The sequence below is a fragment of the Cherax quadricarinatus genome, chromosome 25 (genome assembly GCF_038502225.1).
Source record: "Cherax quadricarinatus isolate ZL_2023a chromosome 25, ASM3850222v1, whole genome shotgun sequence".
Lineage (NCBI taxonomy): Eukaryota > Metazoa > Arthropoda > Malacostraca > Decapoda > Parastacidae > Cherax > Cherax quadricarinatus.
In genome coordinates this window covers 21321769-21349268 of record NC_091316.1, presented here as the reverse complement: position 1 = coordinate 21349268, position 27500 = coordinate 21321769, and the positions used below count along the sequence as shown (strand labels likewise).

General features: G+C 39.3%; 1 long non-coding RNA gene across 1 annotated transcript in view; it reads left to right on the top strand.

Moving 5' to 3' along the window:
* LOC138853203 (uncharacterized) overlaps window positions 1-27345 on the top strand; it is a 63785-nt gene extending 36440 nt beyond the window's left edge. The window contains exons 2-3 of the long non-coding RNA XR_011392416.1: window positions 25707-25879; window positions 26030-27345. This is a non-coding gene — a long non-coding RNA (uncharacterized lncRNA). The remainder of the gene's footprint in view (window positions 1-25706; window positions 25880-26029) is intronic.
* Window positions 27346-27500: the final 155 nt, after the last annotated feature.

Genomic DNA, 27500 nt, shown 5'->3' with positions numbered 1-27500 from the left:
AGAGAGAGAGAGAGAGGGAGAGAGAGAGAGAGAAAATTACGTATTTGTGGTTACAGAAGCTGAGTTATATCTGCGGCGTCCCAATAACCGACTGATACGAATTAGCAGGACAACTGATAATTTTATTTTAAACTTGTCAACCTCAGTATTGACTCATCTGTCTTCCAATCATGTGTATTTAATGAGAACACAGAGACGGTTCGCTGTAACCAAAATGGTTGCAGCTACACTGATGTTAGTTGTATCACATCTCGTCAAATTTGACAGTGACTGATCTGTTAGAGAAGAAGGGTAATGACTTGCTCTAAGTGCTTTGCTAAACAAGGAAAGCTTGTATTGTGTGTTGTAACACCGTGAAAACAAGTCTATGGTCACAGAATTGATAGTTTCAGTAATGAATAACAGCAACAAAAACTTCGGCAACCTTATATATTTTAGACAGAACTGCTGTTACAAATTGCGTAAATCTGAATAATGTTAGATTAGGTTTCTAAGTTGTGGTGCAGATGCATAGAAAACGCTGGTATTTACCGACAAGTATTATTACTCATTTAGCGTGAATAAATGATACAAGGCAAAGCGAGAGGCGAGCTACATAACAATCCATGGTAAATGAGTGGCCACCACCTACTGAAATATTTTACAACGTTAGCAGCGAGAGCATTTGAGCTAAAAATAAAATGTGGCCACACACAATATCAATATATATATATATATATATATATATATATATATATATATATATATATATATATATATATATATATATATATATATATATATATATATATAAACACTGATCTCTGGCTGAAGGAGACTCGAACCTACGAACCTTAGGACAAGGTACGCAGTGCTTTACCAATCTACCCACACTGGACCAATACCTTGGCGTGTAGCATGCGCTACACGTTTGATCCAAGGCAGCCAGCTTTCAGGGAGAAGGCTTACAGCTTTTCATCTCATCCCCTGCATGCATCAGCCTTACTAGAGATTTGAACAATGCAAGGAATTCGCGAGAGCATGCGAAATATACACAAACACTGCCAGAGATCAGTATTTGTGTATATTTCGCATGCTCTCGCGAATTCCTTGCATATATGTATATATGTATATATATATATATATATATATATATATATATATATATATATATATATATATATATATATATGTTTGTGTGGGTATTATAAACTTGTGGAATTTTCTTCGAAATTACTCCAAAGAAATGATCTGGACTCCTCGTCTTCGGTCGTATCGTGACCACTCTCTTCCGTGTTGGAAAATAGATGATGGTTACCGCGCCAGGTGACGGCAACCTTTACCTATTTCCGTATTTTTTTCATCGTTTTTCTACCTCCTCCTCTTCTTTCTTTCGTGTCCACACTTTTATTATTCCTTGCGCCATGTTAGTTGCAACTGGTCACTAATTCAATGGTTAGGAAGTACTTACAGTTACTACTGTTACTACTACTACTACTACTACTACTACTACTACCCTCGTCAATAATTTTGGGAAATCCGAAAATTTCTCGAGATCTCATTTAAAACGAATGAAACTTTTTTTTCATTGTTTCGACAAATTCTTGTTTTAATATTTCATATTCCTACGTCAAGATATATATATATATATAATATATATATATATATATATATATATATATATATATATATATATATATATATATATATATATATATATATACACACAGTTTCCACAATAACACTACCAGATTTTCTAACAGGTATAATATGTAACTTTAAATAATCTTTCACAGTTAATAGCTACAGATGTAGGATTTCATTCAGTTTCATGTGGTATAAGGTAGCATTAAAAGGCACCCAATGTGCGTCCCTCTGGTTGCTCGGCAAACATCTATGTGATAGTCCAGTTCGGTCCAGACGCTCTGCAGCATATCTGGTGTTATCATGCGAACTGCTTCAGTGATCGAAATTTTCAGCTCCTCCAGGGTTGCAGGTAGTGGTGGTACGTAAACTGTGCTCTTCACTTATCTCCAAAGAAAGAAGTCACAAACAGTTAGGTCCGGTGACCTCTGCAAGGTCACCTGACCTAACTGTTTGTGAAAGATTATTACAGAAAAGTTACATGTTATACCTGATTGAAATCTGGGAATGTTTTTGTGGACACCTTGTATACACGTATATATATATATATATATATATATATATATATATATATATATATATATATATATATATATATATATATATATATATATATATATATATATATTTATATAATATGTATAGCCGGACTTAAGTCCTGGAAATGGGAAGTACAATGCCTGCACTCTAAAGGAGGGGTTCGGGATATTAGCAGTTTGGAGGGATATGTTGTCTCTCTTTATACGTATATGCTTCTAAACTATTGTATTCTGAGTACCTCTGCAGAAACAGTGATTATGTGTGAGTGAGGTGAAAGTGTTAAATGATGAAAGTATTTTCTTTTTGGGGATTTTCTTTCTTTTTTGGGTCACCCTGCCTCGGTGGGAGACGGCCGACTTGTTAAAAAAAAAAATATATATATGCATTACTTTTATTGTTCCTTGATAATGTGAGTAGTCACGAAAGCGCTTGGAATTTCACTATTCTTTCACAGTGGTTGTTTTGCGCATATATATATATATATATATATATATATATATATATATATATATATATATATATATATATATATATATATTATATATATATATATTTTATATATATATATTATATATATATATATATATATATTATATATATAGGTAGTAGGTTGGTAGACAGCAACCACCCAGGGAAGTACTACCGTCCTGCCAGATGACTGTGAAACAAAAACCTGTAACTGTTTTGCATGATGGTAGGATTGCTGGTTTTTTTTTCTGTTTCATAAACACGCTAGATAACAGGGATATCTTGCTACTCCTACTTACACTTTGGTCACACTTCACAGACACGCACATGCATATATATATATACATACATCTAGGTTTTTCTCCTTTTTCTAAATAGCTCTTGTTCTTCTTTATTTCTTCTATTGTCCATGGGGAGGTGGAAAAGAATCTTTCCTCCGTAAGCCATGCGTGTCGTATGAGGCGACTAAAATGCCGGGAGCAATGGGCTAGTAACCCCTTCTCCTGTAGACATTTACTAAAAAAGAGAAGAAGAAAAACTTTATAAAACTGGGATGCTTGAATGTGCGTGGATGTAGTGCGGATGACAAGAAACAGATGATTGCTGATGTATGAATGAAAAGAAGTTGGATGTCCTGGCCCTAAGCGAAACAAAGCTGAAGGGGGTAGGAGAGTTTCAGTGGGGGGAAATAAATGGGATTAAATCTGGAGTATCTGAGAGAGTTAGAGCAAAGGAAGGGGTAGCAGTAATGTTAAATGATCAGTTATGGAAGGAGAAAAGAGAATATGAATGTGTAAATTCAAGAATTATGTGGATTAAAGTAAAGGTTGGATGCGAGAAGTGGGTCATAATAAGCGTGTATGCACCTGGAGAAGAGAGGAATGCAGAGGAGAGAGAGAGATTTTGGGAGATGTTAAGTGAATGTATAGGAGCCTTTGAACCAAGTGAGAGAGTAATTGTGGTAGGGGACCTGAATGCTAAAGTAGGAGAAACTTTTAGAGAGGGTGTGGTAGGTAAGTTTGGGGTGCCAGGTGTAAATGATAATGGGAGCCCTTTGATTGAACTTTGTATAGAAAGGGGTTTAGTTATAGGTAATACATATTTTAAGAAAAAGAGGATAAATAAGTATACAAGATATGATGTAGGGCGAAATGACAGTAGTTTGTTGGTTTATGTATTGGTAGATAAAAGACTGTTGAGTAGACTTCAGGATGTACATGTTTATAGAGGGGCCACAGATATATCAGATCACTTTCTAGTTGTAGCTACACTGAGAGTAAAAGGTAGATGGGATACAAGGAGAATAGAAGCATCAGGGAAGAGAGAGGTGAAGGTTTATAAACTAAAAGAGGAGGCAGTTAGGGTAAGATAAAAACAGCTATTGGAGGATAGATGGGCTAATGAGAGCATAGGCAATGGGGTCGAAGAGGTATGGGGTAGGTTTAAAAATGTAGTGTTAGAGTGTTCAGCAAAAGTTTGTGGTTACAGGAAAGTGGGTGCAGGAGGGAAGAGGAGCGATTGGTGGAATGATGATGTAAAGAGAGTAGTAAGGGAGTAAAAGTTAGCATATGAGAAGTTTTTACAAAGTAGAAGTGATGCAAGGAGGGAAGAGTATATGGAGAAAAAGAGAGAGGTTAAGAGAGTGGTGAAGCAATGTAAAAAGAGAGCAAATGAGAGAGTGGGTGAGATGTTATCAACAAATTTTGTTGAAAATAAGAAAAAGTTTTGGAGTGAGATTAACAAGTTAAGAAAGCCTAGAGAACAAATGGATTTGTCAGTTAAAAATAGGAGAGGAGAGTTATTAAATGGAGAGTTAGAGGTATTGGGAAGATGAAGGGAATATTTTGAGGAATTGTTAAATGTTGATGAAGATAGGGAAGCTGTGATTTCGTGTATAGGGCAAGGAGGAATAACATCTTGTAGGAGTGAGGAAGAGCCAGTTGTGAGTGTGGGGGAAGTTCGTGAGGCAGTAGGTAAAATGAAAGGGGGTAAGGCAGCCGGGATTGATGGGATAAAGATAGAAATGTTAAAAGCAGGTGGGGATATAGTTTTGGAGTGGTTGGTGCAATTATTTAATAAATGTATGGAAGAGGGTAAGGTACCTAGGGATTGGCAGAGAGCATGCATAGTTCCTTTGTATAAAGGCAAAGGGGACAAAAGAGAGTGCAAAAATTATAGGGGGATAAGTCTGTTGAGTATACCTGGTAAAGTGTATGGTAGAGTTATAATTGAAAGAATTAAGAGTAAGACGGAGAATAGGATAGCAGATGAACAAGGAGGCTTTAGGAAAGGTAGGGGGTGTGTGGACCAGGTGTTTACAGTGAAACATATAAGTGAACAGTATTTAGATAAGGCTAAAGAGGTCTTTGTGGCATTTATGGATTTGGAAAAGGCGTATGACAGGGTGGATAGGGGGGCAATGTGGCAGATGTTGCAAGTGTATGGTGTATGAGGTAGGTTACTGAAAGCAGTGAAGAGTTTTTACGAGGATAGTGAGGCTCAAGTTAGAGTATGTAGGAAAGAGGGAATTTTTTTCCCAGTAAAAGTAGGCCTTAGACAAGGATGTGTGATGTCACCATGGTTGTTTAATATATTTATAGATGGGGTTGTAAGAGAAGTAAATGCGAGGGTCTTGGCAAGAGGCGTGGAGTTAAAAGATAAAGAATCACACACAAAGTGGGAGTTGTCACAGCTGCTCTTTGCTGATGACACTGTGCTCTTGGGAGATTCTGAAGAGAAGTTGCAGAGATTGGTGGATGAATTTGGTAGGGTGTGCAAAAGAAGAAAATTAAAGGTGAATACAGGAAAGAGTAAGGTTATGAGGATAACAAAAAGATTAGGTGATGAAAGATTGGATATCAGATTGGAGGGAGAGAGTATGGAGGAGGTGAACGTATTCAGATATTTGGGAGTGGACGTGTCAGCGGATGGGTCTATGAAAGATGAGGTGAATCATAGAATTGATGAGGGAAAAAGAGTGAGTGGTGTACTTAGGAGTCTGTGGAGACAAAGAACTTTGTCCTTGGAGGCAAAGAGGGGAATGTATGAGAGTATAGTTTTACCAACGCTCTTATATGGGTGTGAAGCGTGGGTGATGAATGTTGCAGCGAGGAGAAGGCTGGAGGCAGTGGAGATGTCATGTCTGAGGGCAATGTGTGGTGTGAATATAATGCAGAAAATTCGTAGTTTGGAAGTTAGGAAGAGGTGCGGGATTACCAAAACTGTTGTCCAGAGGGCTGAGGAAGGGTTGTTGAGGTGGTTCGGACATGTAGAGAGAATGGAGCGAAACAGAATGACTTCAAGAGTGTATCAGTCTGTAGTGGAAGGAAGGCGGGGTAGGGGTCGGCCTAGGAAAGGTTGGAGGGAGGGGGTAAAGGAGGTTTTGTGTGCGAGGGGCTTGGACTTCCAGCAGGCATGCGTGAGCGTGTTTGATAGGAGTTAATGGAGACAAATGGTTTTTAATACTTGACGTGCTGTTGGAGTGTGAGCAAAGAAACATTTATGAAGGGATTCAGGGAAACCGGCAGGCCGGACTTGAGTCCTGGAGATGGGAAGTACAGTGCCTGCACTCTGAAGGAGGGGTGTTAATGTTGCAGTTTAAAAACTGTAGTGTAAAGCACCCTTCTGGCAAGACAGTGATGGAGTGAATGATGGTGAAAGTTTTTCTTTTTCGGGCCACCCTGCCTTGGTGGGAATCGGCCAGTGTGATTAGAAAAAATATATATATATATATATATATATATATATATATATATATATATATATATATATGGTGCCGAATAGGCAGAACTTGCCATCTTGGCTTAAATAGCAACATTCATCTTGTCATATAGGACAAGTGAAAATTTGTGTACGCAATAATTTCGCCAAAATCATTCTGAACCTAACGAAAAAAATATATTTCGTTGTGTTTGTTTAATATTAAATTACTGTAAACGTATCTAAAATATATTTAGTTGGATTAGGTTAAAATAAATTATGCTTGTTATAATAAGGTTAGGTAAGTTTTCTAAGATTCTTTTGGTGCAAAATTAAAATTTTTTACATTAACATTAATGAAATAAATATATTTTTAAACGTATAAGAGAAAAATTTATAAAGGACTTAATTTTAAACGAGTTCTTGCTAATTGACCAGTTTTACATATTCGGCACGACATTTTATATGCAAAACAACCACTCTGAAAGAATAGAGAAATTCCAAGCGCTTTCGTGACTACTCACATTATAATGTGAGTAGTCACGAAAGCGCTTGGAATTTCTCTATTCTTTCAGAGTGGTTGTTTTGCATATTCTGAAATCACCTGTTTACTGTGATCTTATTGCATATATATATATATATATATATATATATATATATATATATATATATATATATATATATATATATATATATATAATGTCGTGCCGAATATGTAAAACTCATTTAAAATTAAGTCCTTCCTGAAATTTTCTCTTATACGTTTAAAAATATATTTATTTCATTAATGTTAATGTAAAAAATTTTAATTTTGCACCAAAAGAATCTTAGAAAACTTACCTAACCTTATTATAACAAGCATAATTTATTTTAACCTAATCCAACTAAATATATTTTAGATACGTTTACAGTAATTTAATACTAAACAAACACAGTGAAATATATTTTTTTTAGTTAGGTTCAGAATGATTTTGGCGAAATTATTGCATACACAAATTTTCACTTGTCCTATATGGCAACATGAACGTTGCTATTTAAGCCAAGATCGCAAGTTCTGCCTATTCGGCACGACACACACACACACACACACACACACATTATATATATATATATATATATATATATATATATATATATATATATATATATATATATATATATATATAGATTATATATATATATATATATATATATATATATATAATATAGATAGATATAATATATATATATATATATATATATATATATATATATATATATATATATATATATATATATATATATATATATATATATATATATAGATTATATATATATATATATATATATATATATATAATATAGATAGATAGATATAATATATATATATATATATATATATATATATATATTTATATATATATAAAATAGATATATATATATATATATATATATATATACATATATATATAATATATATATATATATATATACATATATGTATATTATATATATATATATATATATATATATATATATACACGTCGTGGCGAATAGGTAAAAGTTGCTATTTTGGCTTAAATAGTAACACTCTTCTTGCCGAATAAGGCTAAATTAATCTGCACTTGTTATAAGCTTAGGTAAGTTTTCTAACGTTCTTTTGTTACAAAATTGTTAATTTTTACATTAACATAAATGAAAAAAATATATATATATCTTTAAACGTATAAGAGAAAATTCTAGAAAGAACTTATTTTAAAAAGTAAATGTTTAATGCATCAGTTCATCTCCCCAGTAGATTAAATACAATTTTTCCATCACAATCATATATAGAGAGATAAAAGATGCCGAAAGCAAATATATTTGGGTGTGCAAAGCAGCGGTCAGAGGTCAGTACGCTGCGGTCAGAGGTCACGTGTGGTCACTGTCCTAAGCTGTCTGGGAATTAGCGTGGGGTGTTACTGAGCATCATGGCCTGCTGTAGTGTTTTGGAATCTCAGGTTAAAGTTTTGAAGGAGGTTACTTCTTCAGGAGGAAAATAGGAGGCTGAAGCTTCGCCTAGATGGGCTTGGGAGTGTGAGATAGTGGGAGCTGGTGAGGAAAAGGATACCAGCAGTGAGCTAGAGTTGCAGCCGCTTTAAGTGGCAAGTGGTTTCGGATCAGGAAGAAGGAAGATAAGGAAGGTTAATAGAGAAGATGTGAAGGTAGGAAATCGATTCTCTGTTCTCCAGGACGAGTGTACTTCAGTGGTTAGTGAGGTTGAAGGTACCACTGATTTCCCTGCTAATCAACGTAAGAATATTCTAATTGTAGGAGATTCTCAGATAAGATATATGGACCGTGCTTTTTGTAACAGAGATAGAAAGGTCAGACAGAGGGTGTGCCTCCCAGGAGCTGGTGTTGGTGACATAGTCAGAAGGTTGGATAATATTATGTCAGGTAATGAGAACAAGCCCATTATCTGTCTTAGTGCTGGAAGGGCAGAAGGGCAGAAGACAGGAGCTGCTGGATAAGTACAGGTCAGCTATAGAAGTTGTCAGGTCTAAGGGAGGGATCCCAATCATATGTAGAATCTTGCCTAGAAGGGGAGTGGGCAATGAATGGATGTCTACGGCAATTGGTATAAATTGCTGGCTAGACAGGTACTGCAAGGAACTTGCAATCCCATTCACTGATAATGGAACAAATTCTATGGCAAGCATGATATGTATGCAAGGGGTTCATCTCTCTGGGGTTGGAGTGGTTGCATTAGCCAATTCGATTGAGGGGGTCATTGATGACTTGTCTAGGAATTTAAACTGATAGATTATAGAGGTCTGGGTGTTTGTGGGAAACAATCGGGCTGCAGTATTAGGGTTGAAAACATCAGATATTACCAGGATACCTCAGAGATATGTTAAAAAGACAATATTCAAAATAAAGTTGCTAGTAAAGGCAAAGCAATTACTCAACAAAGAGAGATAGTACCTGGTTACCTGGAGGTTATTCCGGGGATCAACGCCCCCGCGGCCCGGTCCACGACCAGGCCTCCCGATGGATCAGGGCCTGATCAACTAGGCTGTTACTGCTGGCCGCACGCAGTCCGACGTACGAGCCACAGCCCGGCTGATCCGGCACTGACTTTAGGTATCTGTCCAGCTCTCTCTTGAAGGCAGCCAGGGGTTTATTGGCAATTCCCCTAATGCTTGATGGGAGGCTGTTGAACAGTTTTGGGCCCCGGATACTTATGGTGTTTTCTCTTAGTGTACCAATGGCGCCCCTACTTTTTATTGGCGGCATTTTGCATCGCCTGCCCAGTCTTTTACTTTCGTAGGGAGTGATTTCTGTGTGCAGATTTGGGACCATTCCTTCCAAGATTTTCCAAGTGTAGATTATGATATATCTCTCCCTCCTGCGTTCCAACGAGTACAAGTCAAGTGCTTTCAAGCGTTCCCAGTAGTTAAGGTGCTTGACAGAACTTATACGTGCAGTAAAGGATCTCTGTACACTCTCTAGATCTGCGATTTCACCTGCTTTGTATGGAGATGTTAATGTACAGCAGTATTCCAGCCTAGAGAGAACAAGTGATTTGAAAAGGATCATCATGGGCTTGGCATCTCTCGTTTTGAAAGTTCTCATTATCCATCCTATCATTTTCTTTGCACGTGCGATCGTGGCACTGTTGTGATCCTTGAAAGTGAGATCCTCAGACATTACTACTCCCAGGTCCCTTACATTATTTTTCCGCTCTATTGTATGGCCGGAGTCAGTAGTATACTCTGTTCTAGTTATTATCTCCTCCAGTTTTCCATAACGGAGTAGTTGGAATTTGTCCTCATTGAACATCATATTGTTTACCGTTGCCCACTGGAAAACTTTGTTTATATCTTCTTGGAGGTTAACCGCGTCCTCAGCAGATGACAGCCTCATGCAGATCCTAGTATCATCCGCAAAGGATGATACGGTGCTGTGGTGTATATCTCTGTTTATGTCTGATATGAGGATAAGGAATAAGATGGGGGCGAGTACTGTGCCTTGTGGAACAGAGCTCTTCACTATGGCAGCCTCCGATTTAACTCTGTTGACCACTACTCTTTGTGTTCGATTTGTTAGGAAGTTGAAGATCCATCTCCCCACTTTCCCAGTTATTCCTTTAGCACGTATTTTATGGGCTATTACGCCATGATCGCATTTGTCAAATGCTTTTGCAAAGTCTGTGTATATTACATCTGCATTCTGATTTTCTTCCAGTGCATCCAAGGCCATGTCATAGTGATCCAGTAGTTGTGAGAGGCAGGAGCGACCTGCCCTGAACCCATGTTGCCCTGGATTGTGCAGATTTTGGGAATCCAGGCGATTTGCAATCCTGCTTCTTAGCACTCTTTCAAAGATTTTTATGATGTGGGACGTCAGAGCTATTGGTCTATAGTTCTTAGCTAATGCTTTGCTGCCACCTTTATGGAGCGGGGCTATATCCGTTGTTTTAAGTGACTGTGGAATTTCACCCATGTCCAAGCTCCTCCTCCATAGTGTACTTAGGGCACGCGAAAGGGGTTTCTTGCAGTTCTTAATGAAAACAGAGTTCCACGAGTCTGGGCCCGGGGCTGAGTGCATAGGCATGTTGTCAATGGCTTTTTCGAAATCTATCGGAGTTAGGGTAATGTCGGAAATCTGGCATACATTTATGGAGTTTTGAGGCTCATTCATGAAGAAATCATTTGGGTCGTCGATCCTCAGACCGATTAGTGGTTCACTAAACACAGAGTCGTACTGGGATTTCAATATTTCACTCATTTCCTTGTTGTCGTCTGTGTAAGTCCCATCCTGTCTGAGTAAGGGCCCGATACTAGATGTGGTATTTGCCTTGTTTTTGGCATATGAAAAGAAATATTTGGAATTTCTTTCAATTTCACTAATAGCTTTAAGCTCCTCCTGCCTCTCCTGGTTCCTGTAAGAGTCATTTAGCTTAAGTTCGATAGTTTCCACTTCCCTGGTCAGCGCCTCCTTTCGTGTATCAGATATTCTAGCACTCCTGAGGAGCTCAGTGACTCTTCGTCGTCTTCTGTAGAGGGAGCGTCTTTTTCTCTCCAGTTTACTCCTGCTCTTCTTCTTTCTTAGGGGAATATGCCTAGAACATGCTTCGGCTACCAGGAAGTTGATCCTTTCAAGGCACTGGTTTGGGTCCATGTCATTTAAGACATCTTCCCAACATGTTTCGTTTAGGACATGGTTTACCTGGTCCCAGTTGATGTTCTTGTTGTTGAAATTGTATTTTGTGAAGACACCTTCACCGGTACATGCATTCTGCTGTTCAGGACCCCTATGCATGTACGTCTGGACTTCGATTAGATTGTGATCGGAATTAGTTGTTTTTGATATTCTTATGTCTCTTATCAGGTCCTCATTATTTGTGAAGATAAGGTCAAGTGTGTTTTCTAGTCTTGTTGGCTCCACTATCTGCTGGCTTAAGGTGTGTTTTTCGCAGAGACTTAGTAGCTCGTGTGTGTGTGACCTTTCATCTGCGCTACCTCCGGGGATTGTTTCAGCTATAACATTATTTGCTACATTTTTCCATTTTGTATGCCTTAGGTTGAAATCACCAAGCAGTAAGATGTTTGGGGATGGAGCTGGAAGGTTTTCCAAACAGTAATCGATTTTCAGTAGCTGTTCCTTGAACTGTTGGGAGGTTGTATCTGGTGGCTTGTATACAACCACAATGACTAGGTTTTGGTTCTCGATCTTTATTGATAGAACTTCAACTACCTCATTTGTGGTGTTCAGCAACTCCGTGCAGATAAGGGACTCTTTGACATACAGGCCAACGAGAGACTAGCTCCCTTAAAGTTTACTATACAAATAGTAGGAGTCTAAGAAATAAGATAGATGAGCTAAGATTACTTGCAAGTGCAGGTAATATAGATATTATTGCTATAACAGAGACATGGTTCAACTTGAAAGATAGAGAAATGCATTCTGAATGCAATATATAGGGTTATAAACTATTCCACACTGATAGGATCAACAGGAAGGGTGGTGGAGTGGCGATGTATGTCAGGGATAATTTAAATTGTTTTGTTAGACAAGATGTAAGATTAGAAACATCGGACACAGAATCTGTTTGGCTACAGTTTCTCGAAGGTCGTGAAAAATTAATTTTGGGTGTGATTTATAGGGCCCCAAACCTTGATAGGGAGTGCAGTAAGCTGTTACGAGACGAAATTCATAAGGCATCTAGATATGAAAATGTTGTGTTAATGGGAGATTTTAACTTTAGACAAATTGACTGGAACACTGTGACAGGAAATCTTGAGTCTAGTGACTTTCTTGACACTGTTCAAGGCTGCTTTTTAAAACAGTTTGTGACAGAACCAACTAGAGGAAACAATCTGCTTGATTTGGTACTTGCCAACAATGTTAATAATCTTGAGGTTAGTGATGAACTAGGGGAAAGCGATCACAAACCACTTAGTTTCAATTAATCATGGAATTACCCAGATAACTGCAATCAAGTCGCTGTTCCAGATTTCCACTTGGCCGACTTCATGGGTATAAGAAATTACCTGGGTGGGCTAAATTGGGACGACCTTACTATGTGTCAGGTAGGTAGAGTTGGTTGCCAATATGACGTATTTCAGAGCATAGTGCTGGCTGCCCAGCCGACTTTTGTCCCGAGTAGGGAAATTAGACCTAACAAAAATGATCCCAAATGGATAAACAATAGTTTAAAACATCTCATTGCCCAAAAGAGAGGCATATATAGACGTATCCAAAGAGGGGAAGGGCAGTTAAGAAATCAATCTATTCAATTAAAGAGATAAAAAAAAGAATAAGAAAAGCAAAAAGGGGTTATGAGGCTAAAGTCGCAAGGTATTTGAAGACTAACCCAAAAGGGTTCTTTCAAGTACACAGAAGTAAGATTAGGGACAAGATGGGCCCACTTAAGAGTACTCAGGGCGGATCACTAACAGTGGTAAGGAAATGTGTGAACTTTTCAATACCTACTACTTCTCAGTTTTTACTCAGGAAGATACTAGCGAAACTCCAGAAATGATAAATTATAAAGAACAGGACGATAATAAACGATGCATGATTAGTGTAACTAGTGCCATGGTCTTCAAACAAATAGGGAAATTAAACCCTAACAAATCCCCAGGCCCTGCTGAACTGTTTGCAAGAGTTTTAAAGGAATGTATAGAGGAACTTAGCATACCTTTGGCTAATCTTTTCAATATATCAATACAAACTGGCATAGTGCCAGACAAGTGGAAAATGGCAAATGTAATACCTATTTATAAGGTAGGTGACAGGTCCTTAACTTCGAACTATAGACCAATAAGCCTTACTTCCATAGTTGGTAAATTTATGGAATCAATAATTCCCGAAGCAATTCGTAGCCATCTTGATAGGCATAAATTGATTAATAATTCTCAACACGATTTTACAAAAAGGCGTTCCTGCCTTACGAATTTACTTTTTTCACATCAGAGGCTGTTGAGAAAACTTAAGGCACACGGAATAGGAGAAATTTTTTCCTGGTTGGTTGACAAATAGGCAGCAGAGAGTTTGCATAAATGGGGAGAAATCAGAATGTGGGCACGTCACAAGCGGCGGTCCACAGGGGTCAGTGTTGGGCCCCTTGTTGTTCACAATCTACATAAATAGCGACATAAGCAAATTTGCTGATGACACCAAAATAGGCCGTTCAATTCATTCTAATGAGGACATCAGAGCATTCCAGGATGATTTGAATAGACTGATGCAGTGGTCGGAGAAGTGGCAAATGCAGTTTAATATAGACAAATGCAAAGTTCTAAATGTTGGACAGGAAAATAACCATGCCACATTTAAACTAAATAATGTAGATCTTAATATTACGGATTGCGAAAAGGATTTAGGATTTCTGGTTAGCAGTAATCTGAAACCAAGACAACAGTGCATAAGTGTTCGCAATAAAGCTAACAGGATCCTTGTCTTCATATCCTCAAGTCCTCAGGTTGTTCTTCAACTCTCTATATCTTTGGTTAGGCCTCATTTAGACTATGCTGCGCAGTTCTGGTCACCGTATTACTGAATGGATATAAATGCACTGGAAAACGTACAATGGAGGATGACAAAGTTGATCCCATGTATATCAGAAATTTTCCCTATGGGGATAGGCTGGGGCCTTGAATCTGCACTCTCTAGAAAGGCGTAGAATTAGGGAGGATATGATTGAGGGGTATACATGGAAAACAGGAATTAATAAAGGGGATGTAAATAGCGTGCTAAAAATATCTAACATAGACAGGACTCGCAGCAATGGTTTTAAATTGGAAAAATTCAGATTCAGGAAGGATATAGGAAAGCACTGGTTTGGTAATAGAGTTGTGGATGAGTGGAACAAACTCCCAAGCACTGCCACAGAAGCTAAGACGTTGTGTAGTTTTAAAAAGAGGTTGGATAAATACACGAGTGGTGTGGGTGGGTGTGAGTTGGACCTAACTAGCTTGTGCTACTAGGTCTGATGCCGTGCTCCTCTCTTAAGTGACGTGTCTGACTTCACTAGGTCAGTGAGCTTAAGGTCACTAGGTCAGTGAGCTTAAGCCGGTGGGAGAATTGGACCTGCCTCGCATAGGCCAGTAGGCCTGTTGCAGTGATCCTTCTTTCTTATGTTCTTATAGTGATGATGATGATAATAATAACAATAATAATAATAATAATTCTAGAAGTACATGTACAAGGTATGCAGGCCTAGCTGACATCAATGACATACTACTATATAAAAAGCCGCTTGTTATGCAGAGAATTTAGGGAAAATTAGGTCAGTTTTGCCCCAGGATACGACCCACACCAGTCGACTAACTTCCAAGTACTCATTTTAATAATGAGAAACAGACAACCGGTGTAAAGAAAAACGCCCAATGTTTCTAAGCTCTCTGGGAATTGAACCCAGACCCTCGCCGTGTGAAGCGAGTGCTTTAGCCACCAGGCCACGGGGCACCAGTGGTCCAAATCAGACCGAAACGTCGTCATAAGTTTGTCGCCTGAGTGCGGCTTGTGTTTTATCAGTGGATTCTACGTGAGGATGTTTAAAATTTTTTGAAAGAGCATTACGTCTGGATGTGCCGCTTAAAGTCAGTAACTACTGCGGAGAAATTCCTTTTTTTTTCATTAAAAAAAATTCTCCCTAGTTTACTTTCCCATGAGAACATTTTAGCACGTTCCTTAAAGAGCGCTGAGAATGAAATCGTTATTTCTTTGAATTACAGTGACTTTATTCATGGTTTTACGATAGATAAACCTAGGAGAATATGTTTATTCTTTTAAGACATGAATGTAGAGTAGAATAGAGTCGTTAATTTTACATATCTAAACCATGTATAAAAATTTTTTTTTTTATTTTTCATTATGTAATTCATGTTCAGGCTTTTCTCTCCTTTTAGCCTTAGGCCTCTACTAACGCTAATACAGCCTAGTAGACTGCACGAAAATAAGCTGAAGACAGAAAAAAGTTCAGGCCTATATCAACTATATTTTCCCAACTATAAAACAAGTAGCAGAGCTAGCCAGTGGAAGGCCTCGGTCAGATGGCCAAAAACTCCAGCTGTGGGTCATCATAATACTAAGACCCGTGTCAGAAAACACTTATCATGTTTCCTGACAAACCTTACCTAACCTAATCGTTAATGAGCTAAGTTACAAAAATTCTTCAAGAAAGAAATATGAAGCCACTGACACTTTGCCGGGTCACTTTTACGTTATAAATGAGATTAATATTATACATTAATCGACTAATTTATGGGTAACAAAATGTCTATCTATAAAAACAAGTGGGCAGAAAATTTTTGCTTCTACATTGACTCAAATATTTAAAATTAGTAAAGTACGTAAATGATCTCAAAATGTGCCTCTAAATAAGACGAAAAGAATGCACGTTAATTTTGCCTAAAAAATACTCGAATTGCAACCAAACCTGCAGGATGAAGCAGTGCGTGGGAAGCAAGGCAGCGAGGCAGAACCTGCTTAATTGTTTTAATGAAGAGTAACAGCGCAATACATAATACGCTATGAGGTTTCTCGAATAATATCAAATCCCCAATGATCTTCAATTTTCCTAGGTGGCTTACAGTCCAAGGACCCGGGTTCAATCCTGGAAAGCGAGATCATGTAATAGTAGTGACATTTATGGAGCACTTTGATTGCGTAGAGTACTCAACGTTCATTACCATAAAAAATATTTAAAACATTCACACACGCGTGAAGACGCTGGACATGTTCCTTTGCAGTTGTTGCTGTTTTCACCTAACAGTACACAGGGGTTCAACTCCTGTTATGGGTCGCCTCCTGAGTGAAAGGGGTGGGGACTATAACCTTACATCGGGCTTGGCTTTCACATGCATTGATATCGGACAGCACCCTGCAATTTCAACAGTGTAAAGCATACTTTCATTAAATATAAGGGAATTCTCTAACAGTCTGTAATGAAGAACGAAGCAGATACGGCATAAGTACATATAAAGTGAGCTGCTAGCACAAAGTCTAACAAATTAGACGCCTTGGATGCCAGTGTTTGGAATGCGAGGCTAGTGACAATCAATGCGAGGCTAGTGACAATCAGGGTCACGATCAGAAAGCCTATCAGGTACATTTTGATAATAAAATTATTATCAATAATAAAGCGCTAAACCGACCAGGGTCATGAAGCCCTGAATAATAAAATACTACGCTACCTACCCGTAGAGTTTCAAGATATTCCGCAGAGGCATTAACAACAATTTCTAATTAGTCCTGGAGCAAGAGGAAAGTCTAGGTCAGTTTTACGATATACTTTTGTGGTATTCTGTCAATATTTCGTAAGAAAGAACAAGAACCTAACACCAAGGTTTTATCAGCATTATATATAATCTTCGTTTACATACCACTCACTGTGGTCGGGTTGCGACACTCTGGACTCACTCTTTTTTAAGTTTTCCCATGAATTTCTAAATTAAATTTCAGCAAAGTTTCTTTGCTCTTGTTACCACTATTGTTGCTTTATGAGGAACTGGCACTCTGATACGGCACTTAAACGTTACCGTGATTGATTATCCATTATATAATAGTAACACTAATGTGAATACGAAATCTTCAGTTGCTGATTCTTTGAAGGAGGAGGAAGATAGAAAAAAAGGAATGAAGGAAGAGGGGAAGGAGGAAGATACAAAACCTGGAAACCATGTCCATGGCTGCTTCTGAGAGGAAGACGACACGGGTCAGGGCTTCAGCTGCTACTGCTGCTGCTGTAGTTGCTATGGCTGTTGTTATTGCTACTGCTGCGAGGGAGACGGCTAATCCCCGGAGTTTAAATTTGAAAGTAAACAGATAATTTATTCGTTAATCACAGCTAATTCTCATGACCATAATTATCTTGGGTAATATCTCACCGGCATCACTGGAGGCAACCTTCCATTATTCTCACCATGACCTCTGGACACGCTAACATGTATTCTCACATCACGGCCAAATACAGCGTCAGTAAGTTCCTCCACTCCAGACTAACATGACCCTTGCTTCATAAGCCATTTTTCATTTGTATTCGTAATAATAATACTATTATTACAGATTTATGTAAATCACTGACCCCCGAAGGATCTTTCATTTGCACTGAAATTTTAATGGATGTTTGAACTGTATTTGGGAACTTCAATCCCTAAAAAAAAATTTTTTTTAAAGATTTTATTCATCTCGCTGTCTACGCATGAGACTTATTAAAAATAAGTCTCATGCGTAGACAAAATATTCTTTAATCTGGTCACCTTGCTGCTCAAACACAAAAAATGACCTTTACAAATTTGGGTCACCGCGGTATCCTTATGAAACGATATTTTAAACCATCTAATGATAGTGTGCTCCACGTGTTCCTACCGGACAGAGGCAGACTCATTTTTCCTAGAACTCTTTTACATGTTTATTACTTGCTTGCCGGCCCCACGGTCGAGGAGAGTTATGATTGCAGGCTGAGGGCGCCACCGTCAGCTTCCTCCTACGAGTAAAAAAATTACTAATGGCTATAATCATGATCGTAATTTTTAAAGGGGTGGACCAGTAAGCCAGCGGAAGGCCTCGGTCAGATGACCAAAAGCTCCATATGACTAGACCCGCATCAGGAAACACCCGGTCTGTTGCCTGAGGAATCTTATCTAACCTAACCTAACTTGCTGAATAAGGGGAACTGGGTTAACAGTCACGTCGCCTCGACTCCCTGAATTGCTCGCATTTTTCTGTCTTGCCAACGACTTCTCAGAAATTCCCTGGAGAAAATTATTCAATTATAGAATTATTTATTTTAAATTTCGTCTTGGCATGCTCGTTTTTTTGGCCTTTATTATCTGTTTCTGCTTCTTCTACCAGATCAATCTCTCTTTTCGTTTAACTTTCTTTTTAAGAATTTCTTTGGTAATCGATGATACTAACCGGATAAAATCTCTGCGGAGAAGCACTTTCCTAGAAATTACTGTTTACTTGATACAGAATCAACGAATAATTCCCAATTGAATGTATTCTAGGAACCTTTCACATCTCACACCCAACAAAACTTCATGTTGATTTTCCAGTCAGCTGTTAGATACGTGGTGTGTGTACTCACCTATGCTAACCTATATGTGGTTGCAAGGGTCGATTCACAGCTCCCCCCCCCCGCGTGCGCGCGCGCGCGTGTGTGTGTGTGTGTGTGTGTGTGTGTGTGTGTGTAATTTTACCATTTGTAAATAGCATAATTCAAGCTACAGTAGCACAGCTGTACTCGTGGTTCTCTGTCTCTGTCGACTGCATATTTTTTTTTAAATTTCCAAAGGTTGCAACACTTATACTTCCTCTTATTGTGAATCATTCTATTGGTCAACCTTTATACCAAGAATTTTTTTCTAATATCCCCATGTACTGTTTTTGTGCACTCATAAGCGTGTATACAAAACACGTATGCGTATACATGTGTATATACATACCTGAGTATGTATACATAACGCGAGTGTATACATAACGCGAGTGTGTACAGACGTGTGCGTGTTGTCGTGAGCTTGTTTCAGTTTCGTGTCATATATTTTTTTTAGTAACGAGGGAACTGGAGCAATACAATATTTATGGACACAAATGAGGTGGATTGCATGTTCACTGTGTTCCCAAAGGCATTATAAATTGAGATTTTTTATTTGTTTATGTGTGCGTGCGTTTGCGTGAGAGGGAGGGAGAGAGAGGGAGGGAGAGAGAGGGAGGGAGAGAGAGGGAGGGAGAGAGAGGGAGGGAGAGAGAGGGAGGGAAAGAGGGAGAGAGAGAGGGAGAGAGAGATAAGGTTGTAAGGGATTAATGGGAGCTGTAATGACGAAAACGTCCCTTTCTCCCTTTCGTGCCAGGGTCAGTGAACCTTCCTACTGCTCCTCCAATGCCTAGCATCCCCTGGCGACGGTGTTTGATGCGACTGTTAAACATTGTACCTACACACTGTGTCATATTGGAACACGCACACCTATTGACTACGTCCAGTGTACACAGTAACGCTTCATTCGTCTTGTTTTCAAGGAACGAATTACTATATTAAAGAAAAGAGAAGGTAAGCTCGTATTCATAGATCAAGAGTACCTCACAACATCAAGGTAACTACACAGATCCCTGCCCAGCTGCAAGATGCTGCCCCGTTTATGTAATTTAAATTAAAATAAGCTGACCTAAAATATATTTATTTTACGATACTGGCTTAAATCGTTTAGAAACTGCGTTGGAAAACTTATGGATAATGATGAGGACAAGCTAGGCATCGTGATGTGTATTTTACAATGAAAAATCATTTATTTGCAACAATATTTTCGGAAATAATGCTTATATTTACACGCTCAAACGTTGTGGTGTCTTCCTATAGCGAGTATGATGATGTATAGCGTTGATTAATCAAGTGTAAATGAATGGAGTGCGTAGATGAATCGAGTGGGTTGATGAATCAAATGTGTTGATGAATCGAGTGGGTTGATTAATCAAGTGTGTTGATGAATCGAGTGTGTTGATGAATCGAGTGTGTTGATGAATCGAGTGTGTTGATGAATCGAGTGTGTTGATGAATCGAGTGTGTTGATGAATCGAGTGTGTTGATGAATCGAGTGTGTTGATGAATCGAGTGTGTTGATGAATCGAGTGTGCTGATGAATCGAGTGTGCTGATGAATCGAGTGTGCTGATGAATCGAGTGTGTTGATGAATCTAGTGCTGATGAATCGAGTGTGCTGATGAATCGAGTGTGTTGATGAATCGAGTGTGTTGATGAATCGAGTGTGTTGATGAATCGAGCGTGTTGATGAATCGAGCGTGTTGATGAATCGAGTGTGTTGATGAATCGAGTGTGTTGATGAATCGAGTGTGTTGATGAATCGAGTGTGATGATGTCCCAATTGTGTGTTGATCTGTGTTGTATATTGGCCCCATGTTGATATCAAGGCATTATGGGCATGGTTGAAGAAATTATCATGTTCTATCGTGTGGAAAATCACGCAGCTTTTGATTTCCGACTGTTAAAACCTTCCTAAGACGAAGAGAAAGGAGGGGGGGGGGAGAACAGATCCACCTATGCCTATGAGCGAGTGTTACATTTCTTTATACACTCTGAATTTGTAAGACTTAATCCAGTAATGAAACCTCCATAGGCTAATGTATTACACGCTACTACTTACACGTATTTAAGCCAAGTTAGAGACAGACAAAGATTAATCTAGCTTAGTATCTACATCACCTCTCAAACCTACACAACTGTGAGCAGTGGGCACTATTTCCAGCCAGCGATGAGTGCCCTCTGGCTAGGAGAGCCACCGCTCCTACCTACCCAACTAGTCACACACAAACTATAGCGAGTGAACAGATGAGTGCACGAACCTCTGCCGAACTGTGCCGGTTTATTAACAGCTTAGTATTAGGACGACTTATCCTATGAGAGGCCTTGTGCAATGAAGTACTCTAACATTCGATAACACATTACATCACGAATTAGATAACATTTCATGACAATAAACGGCTATATTGCTACTATACCAGGTGGCTGCACGTGACTCAAACTGATACAAGTATCTCAGGTGTCTATAGATGTGCAACTACTCCCATACTCCACAAATAAGTACCTAGAGAATCACTGAATGCGCATTCCTTGTACTTTTGGGGGCAAGTGTGAAGGGTCTTGCCACATCCCTCCAGTCCCCAGAAATCAGCTTATCTGCAACCAGGCCAACATAACTTCCCCACGTGTAAACTAGAGATAAGAATTCAGGTAGACAGAAATGGGATGGCAGGTTTCTGGGCTGAATTTTATAAGTGACTTGATCAGATCATTAACCGAATCAGTCATCAACCTCAGACACCTTCTATTCTACACACACAGTGCCTTGATACCATCATAGTGCCAACAGATGACGTAAAGAATGGTCATCACAAATTTTGGAAAGTTCCAGACCTATGTCAAATTGGCAGACATTTTCTTGTCATGTGCCCATTGTGGGGACCTAGATACCTGTCGTCAGGTATTGGATAACCGTCGTCAGGACCTGGATATCCTCATAGAGGGGGCTAAAATGATTCCCGCTTCGCCCTCATCCTCCTGGTTTATGTTGTTATAATAAAAAACCAAGCGCTGAACCTTCCTAGTTTATGCTGGCTAGTGACAAAAACGGAGTTCGTTCAGTCGTGTTATAATGTAACCATTATAACGTAACCAAGTTGCAGGGTTGCAACTTGAAACCTGGATTGTCTTCTGTTGCCTTTTCATAGCTTTATTTTCCCCCACACTGTCCAAATGGGGTAACAGTGAAAGTTTCGTTTATAGGTAATGCGAGTGACGACCTTGAAGTACCTGTGGAGAGCGACATTCAGCGACGGCAAGTAAACAAACACCAGAATAATCGATCCACCAGCCAGCTGACGTTCCACATGACTTACAAACCTGGTGGTGGTGGTAGTGGTGCTAGTGCTAGTTGTGGTGGTGGTGCTAGTGCTAGTGGCGGTGGTGCTAGTGCTAGTGGCGGTGGTGCTAGTGCTAGTGGTGGTTCTAGTGGTGGTTCTAATGGTGGTTGAATGTGGTGGTGGTTCTAGTTGTGATAGTGGTTCTAGTGGTGGTGATGGTGGTTCTAGTTGTGATAGTGGTTCTAGTGGTGGTGATGGTGGTTCTAGTGGTGATGGTGGTTCTAGTGGTGATGGTGGTTCTAGTGGTGGTGACGGTGCTTGTGGTGGTGATACTGCTGCTAGATTCGGTAAGATTCATCAGGAAACAGGACAATTGCTTCCTGACGCTGGCCTTAGTCACACGATGACCCGACACTGGAGCTTTCGGTCATCTGACCGAGGCCTTCTGTTGGCTTTCTGGTCTATCCCTTTAAAATTAATATAATTACATAATATGTAAGGGATGGTGCTACTGCTACTAGTGCTGTTGCTGTTTTCTAGATTCGTTAAAAAAAATTATACCTTTCAAGTATTTTCCTTGCGTTGTTACTTAGTTCAATCATATAGCTTATTTTCTGAATGCAAGTTAACGATACCAATTGTTGCTGTGATGACAAGATGAAATAAATGGTGAAAAGCTAGAGAAACTTTATTGAGAAGAAAGGGTAGAAGCCTCTTTCCTTTTAAATGATTAATGATGCCTAGTCAATAGCAGAAACGTCTCAATAAAATTCCTCTCCACAATTTTCTTCCCCCTCCCTCACTCTCCTTTTGTTCTTTTATTTTGAATGGCAATCAAACTGAAGAAAAATTTAATCCCAGATGGTTAATAACCGAAGAAAAGCCAAATGTAAACAGTACAGCTATCTTCGTTCCTCCCCATTATGGGACCCACAGCAAGTCTACTACCATTTACTACTAGGTGAACAGGGGCAGATTTTAAAAAAGACTTGCCATGTGTCTCACATAGCCCAGAACTGAACCCAGGCGTCCTCGGTTTTAAGCCTCACGCTCTGCTCCCAATGGGGAAAAATAATGTTTGAGTGGGGCCGTGCTCTTCCTGGAAAGGCAAGGCTACACTTGTGTAACTAAGTGTGGCCACGCCAAAGCTGCCGCTTTATTGATTGTGCTACATTCACGGAACACTCGACACCCTCCACCCCGACACACTTCATGCATACACTCAATACTGGTGTACACAAAACCTGAAAATTGCAGTTTTTACGGCTAAGTAATTGGTGAGGGTGTATAACTGTAAGCGCACGCACGCCTCAAAATCATTAAGTAATGAATGCAATATGTACGTTTGTGTATATTAAAGCGCGCGCGCGCACACGCATACACACAGTGCTCGCACACGAGTGAAATAGTTTTGTAACCTTAATAATAAAATTCACAGTACCGCGACTGAAACAGTTCCCAACTCATCCACGTTTTCGTGGGAAACCTCAAGAGGTTCCAGCTCATACCGGACCATTATGTGGTGGCGGTGTTGGTCCAGGACGGACTGTTCTGTAATGACAGTTTCTCCTGATCTACATACACGAAAACTAGCACCGTTACTGCGGTATTGTGACACTGTTACTTTGGTAGATGTAACACTGTTACTGTGGTAAATTGTAACATTGTGGTAGACTGTAACACTTACTGTGATAGAGTATAATACTTACTGTGGTAGACTGTAACACTGTCACTGTAGTAGACTAACACTTTGTGGAAAATTGTAACACTGTGGTACACCGTAACACTGTGGCACATCGTAACATATATTGTGGTACATCGTAACACTTATTGTTATACTGTAAGACTTGTGATACATTGTAACACTTATTGTGATACATTGTAAAACTTATTGTGATACATTGTAACACTTATTGTGGTACATTGTAACACTTAATGTGATACGTTGTAACACTTATTGTGATACACTGTAGCACTTATTGTGATACATTGTAATACTGAGTTATTGTGGTAGATTGTAACATTTATTGTGGTAGATTGTAATACTATCACAGGTAGATTGTAACACTGGTAGAAACATTGTTACCGTGGTAGACCGTAACATTTTTTCAGTGGTAGACTGTAGCTGTGTTACTGTAGTAGATTGTAAACTGTCGCAATCGCAGGAATGCACTAAACTTATAAGGGTCACATATGACCATTAAGGATTGGGAGACATTGAGGTTCGATCCGAGGAAGGGGCGAGGGGTGAGGAAGGGAAGGGGTGTCTTGTTGTTGAAGGGCTCTTCATCCAAAGAACCGAGGCTATCTTTCCTCTTCCTTGGATCAAACCTGACTTCCTTCCATTTCCCAGGATTATCCCAACGGGTTACCGCTTAATAATAATAATAAATAAATAAATAATAACAGTAATAACAATAATTACAGTAATAACAGTAATGTAATAATATGTTTGATGCAATTTTAAAGTATGTCATTCACTATAACAGTCATGTATATTGGGACTCTGATTAGACATTCAAATTTACGTGCACAAAAATAATTGTCGTCAAGTCAGTGAGGGAGCGTAGATCACGTATGTCTGACGTTACTTCATGAATGAAAACACTTAGCAGGTACTTCAGCTCCGCAGTCTCTTGCCTGACGTGCTCACATATACTACTACTATTTATAACTGTTTCCACTTGTATGCCATTTTTTAAGACGTCAAAAATAATGATGTCATGAAGTGGGGAAGATGTCAACGCAATGGATAGTTGAAATTTTAGTTGAAGATTTTCGGTTTTGTGGACCTAGTGTGAGATAAACAAAGGCCTTTTCGGCACTGAAAATTTGCTACAACAGTATGGTATTGTTATTATTAATATTATTATTATTGCTACTATTATGAAAACTAATTGCTAAATCCACAAGGGTCATACAGATACAACAGTATGGTAAAATATACAAAAAATGCAGTTCTTTTCATACGAGAATTAATTATCGTAGCGTAAAGTTTCATGATTGAACGTGATGGCTTCCCTGATATCACGCCATTACACCTCTCCGAGTTTGTGCTGAATTGTGTGTTCCACATAGTAGTAGCTGACATTAAAACACGCCATGCAAGAATAAATAACAGCATCGAAAATGTGTGGAATACAGCAGAGTAACAGATGGAAGTCCACATGTTGAGGTCGCCAACATTGAGACAGGCGTGAAGCTGTATACAAAGTTTTAGTTCAGCTATTCTATGCAGAACACTACATTTTTGTCTGTTTCCATTTTCCTTGAAAAAAAAAAAAACTGGAATTGGAAAAGGACTCGAGGGGTCATACAGCGCCTAGTGAATAGGAAGCAATCAGGTCTGATCCAAGAAGTGGAAGGTAGTATCAACTCCCTGGATTAAGAGCTCTTCACACCTTGAAGAGAGCTATTGATCGAATGTTGCTAGATGATGCCTTGATACATAGCAATGGCCCTGCTACTTTCACTGTGCTGTGTTAATCATCTTTATGCTAGACTATGCTGTGATATATTACTTTTTTCCAGCTCTGTTAATGGCCCAGGACGCTAGCCGGATACCACAGTAAGATAAAGAATTTGACAGACCTGATGGATGATAATGACAGGTGAAAATAGTGACACCTGCAGCTAGAACAAGATGCTTTTCATGCGTGCTTGTCATCCCATGGCTTATCTTACCTAAGCCTCTCATCTCGCAGGTAACATATCTTAAAAGATATTCAAAATGTAGATTGCTGAACAACGTTGTAACTGCGCCCTGAAGAATGAAATATGTTGTTATTTCTCATAACTACCACATCTGATTTGCATGTAGCGTTTGGTTAATACATATTTCTTTCTTTCCTTAGCTTTTGGCATGCGAGACAAGTGTAGGGGTTACGTCGCAAGCAGACTTCTCTCGCCTTTAGTGTAGTCTTGCATGGCCTTACTTTCTCCCTTTTACCCCTGCCTGGTCAAGCTTACCACAACTCTGACCGCATATTGGCCCGGCCTGACCGCTGCTTAACGCAACCTGAAGCTTTCTATCCAGACCAGACCGCTCACTAGCTAAATTAACCGCTGCATGGAAAAACCTGACCATCACTGGCCACCCTGATCCTGCTTTCTATGATTTGACCCTGCTTGGCTTGGCTTGGCTTTACTGCTTTCTTTAGTTTTAGCCTGCCTTTTCGTGCTGTTCCTGCTATTGGAAGGTTGAGTAGACGCTTCTAGACCTAAGCTTTATCGTATCCGATGCTCCCTCGCTCTGCATGTCCTGGTCTGATCCTATATGCAGTGACCAAATCCTGCTTACTTGCTCTAGCCTGACTGCGAATAACTGTTATTATCAACGCATGCCAGTCCAGCTTTTCCTGCCCCGACTTGACCCTTTTCATCTTGAGAATCTTCGCACTTTGTGTCGACTGCATCTCTAAGCTGTTCCCGCTCGCCGAAGACAACACCTCACGTACCACAACCTGACCTCCGCCAGGTTGACCTCGTATTTCGTAGCCTGACCTCCACCAAGGTGACCTTGTATACTGCAGCTGGACCTCCACCTGCTCCAGGTTGACCGCAGCAGCCCGCCTCCTGGATCCACCGTCTGTAGGAGCTTCGAGCCACGCGCCGCATACCTCTCGGCCGGGCACACCCATCGTCTCTTCCAGGTACTGCTATTGAATCTCCATCTTCCTCCATCTCTCTCATAAGAATATAGGAATGGAGGAACTCCACAGTCCTGTTGGCCACTACCAGGCAGGTCCATCTCAATCCCAACTATTCTCATTCACATGTGCGGAACATCCGCACAATTTCTTACATCCACATCTGCATCCGCATTTTACTGTAAACAGATATCCGCATATGCATCCGCATCCAAATTCGCGGAACATCCGCTCAATTTCCTACATTCGCATCAACATCCGCGGAACATCCGCACAATTCCTTACATCTGCATCTGCGAAATAGGTAAGACATCTTCAAACACATCCGCAGATATCTAAATTTTCACATCCGATACATCTCTACATTGTGACTTGTTCCACTGTAGTGCTGAGGGAATTTTCTCGTTATAATCACGAAGAACTATCTTCTTCAGAATTCAGGGAAATATTTTTAAACCATTTGATCACTTTATATGTGATTTACAAAGTATACAGCTGTATCTTGTAAGTGGATGCTTGTTACATCAACAGTCAGGCGTGAATTAACAATGTTGTGTCAGGGTTATAAGTCTGAATAGGAGGATAAGGATTAGGGTTTGCGTCCTGTGTTTCCTACACAAATTCTCTAAACACAAAAAAATACATATATGAATACAGTGCTAAGTGAATTTATTCT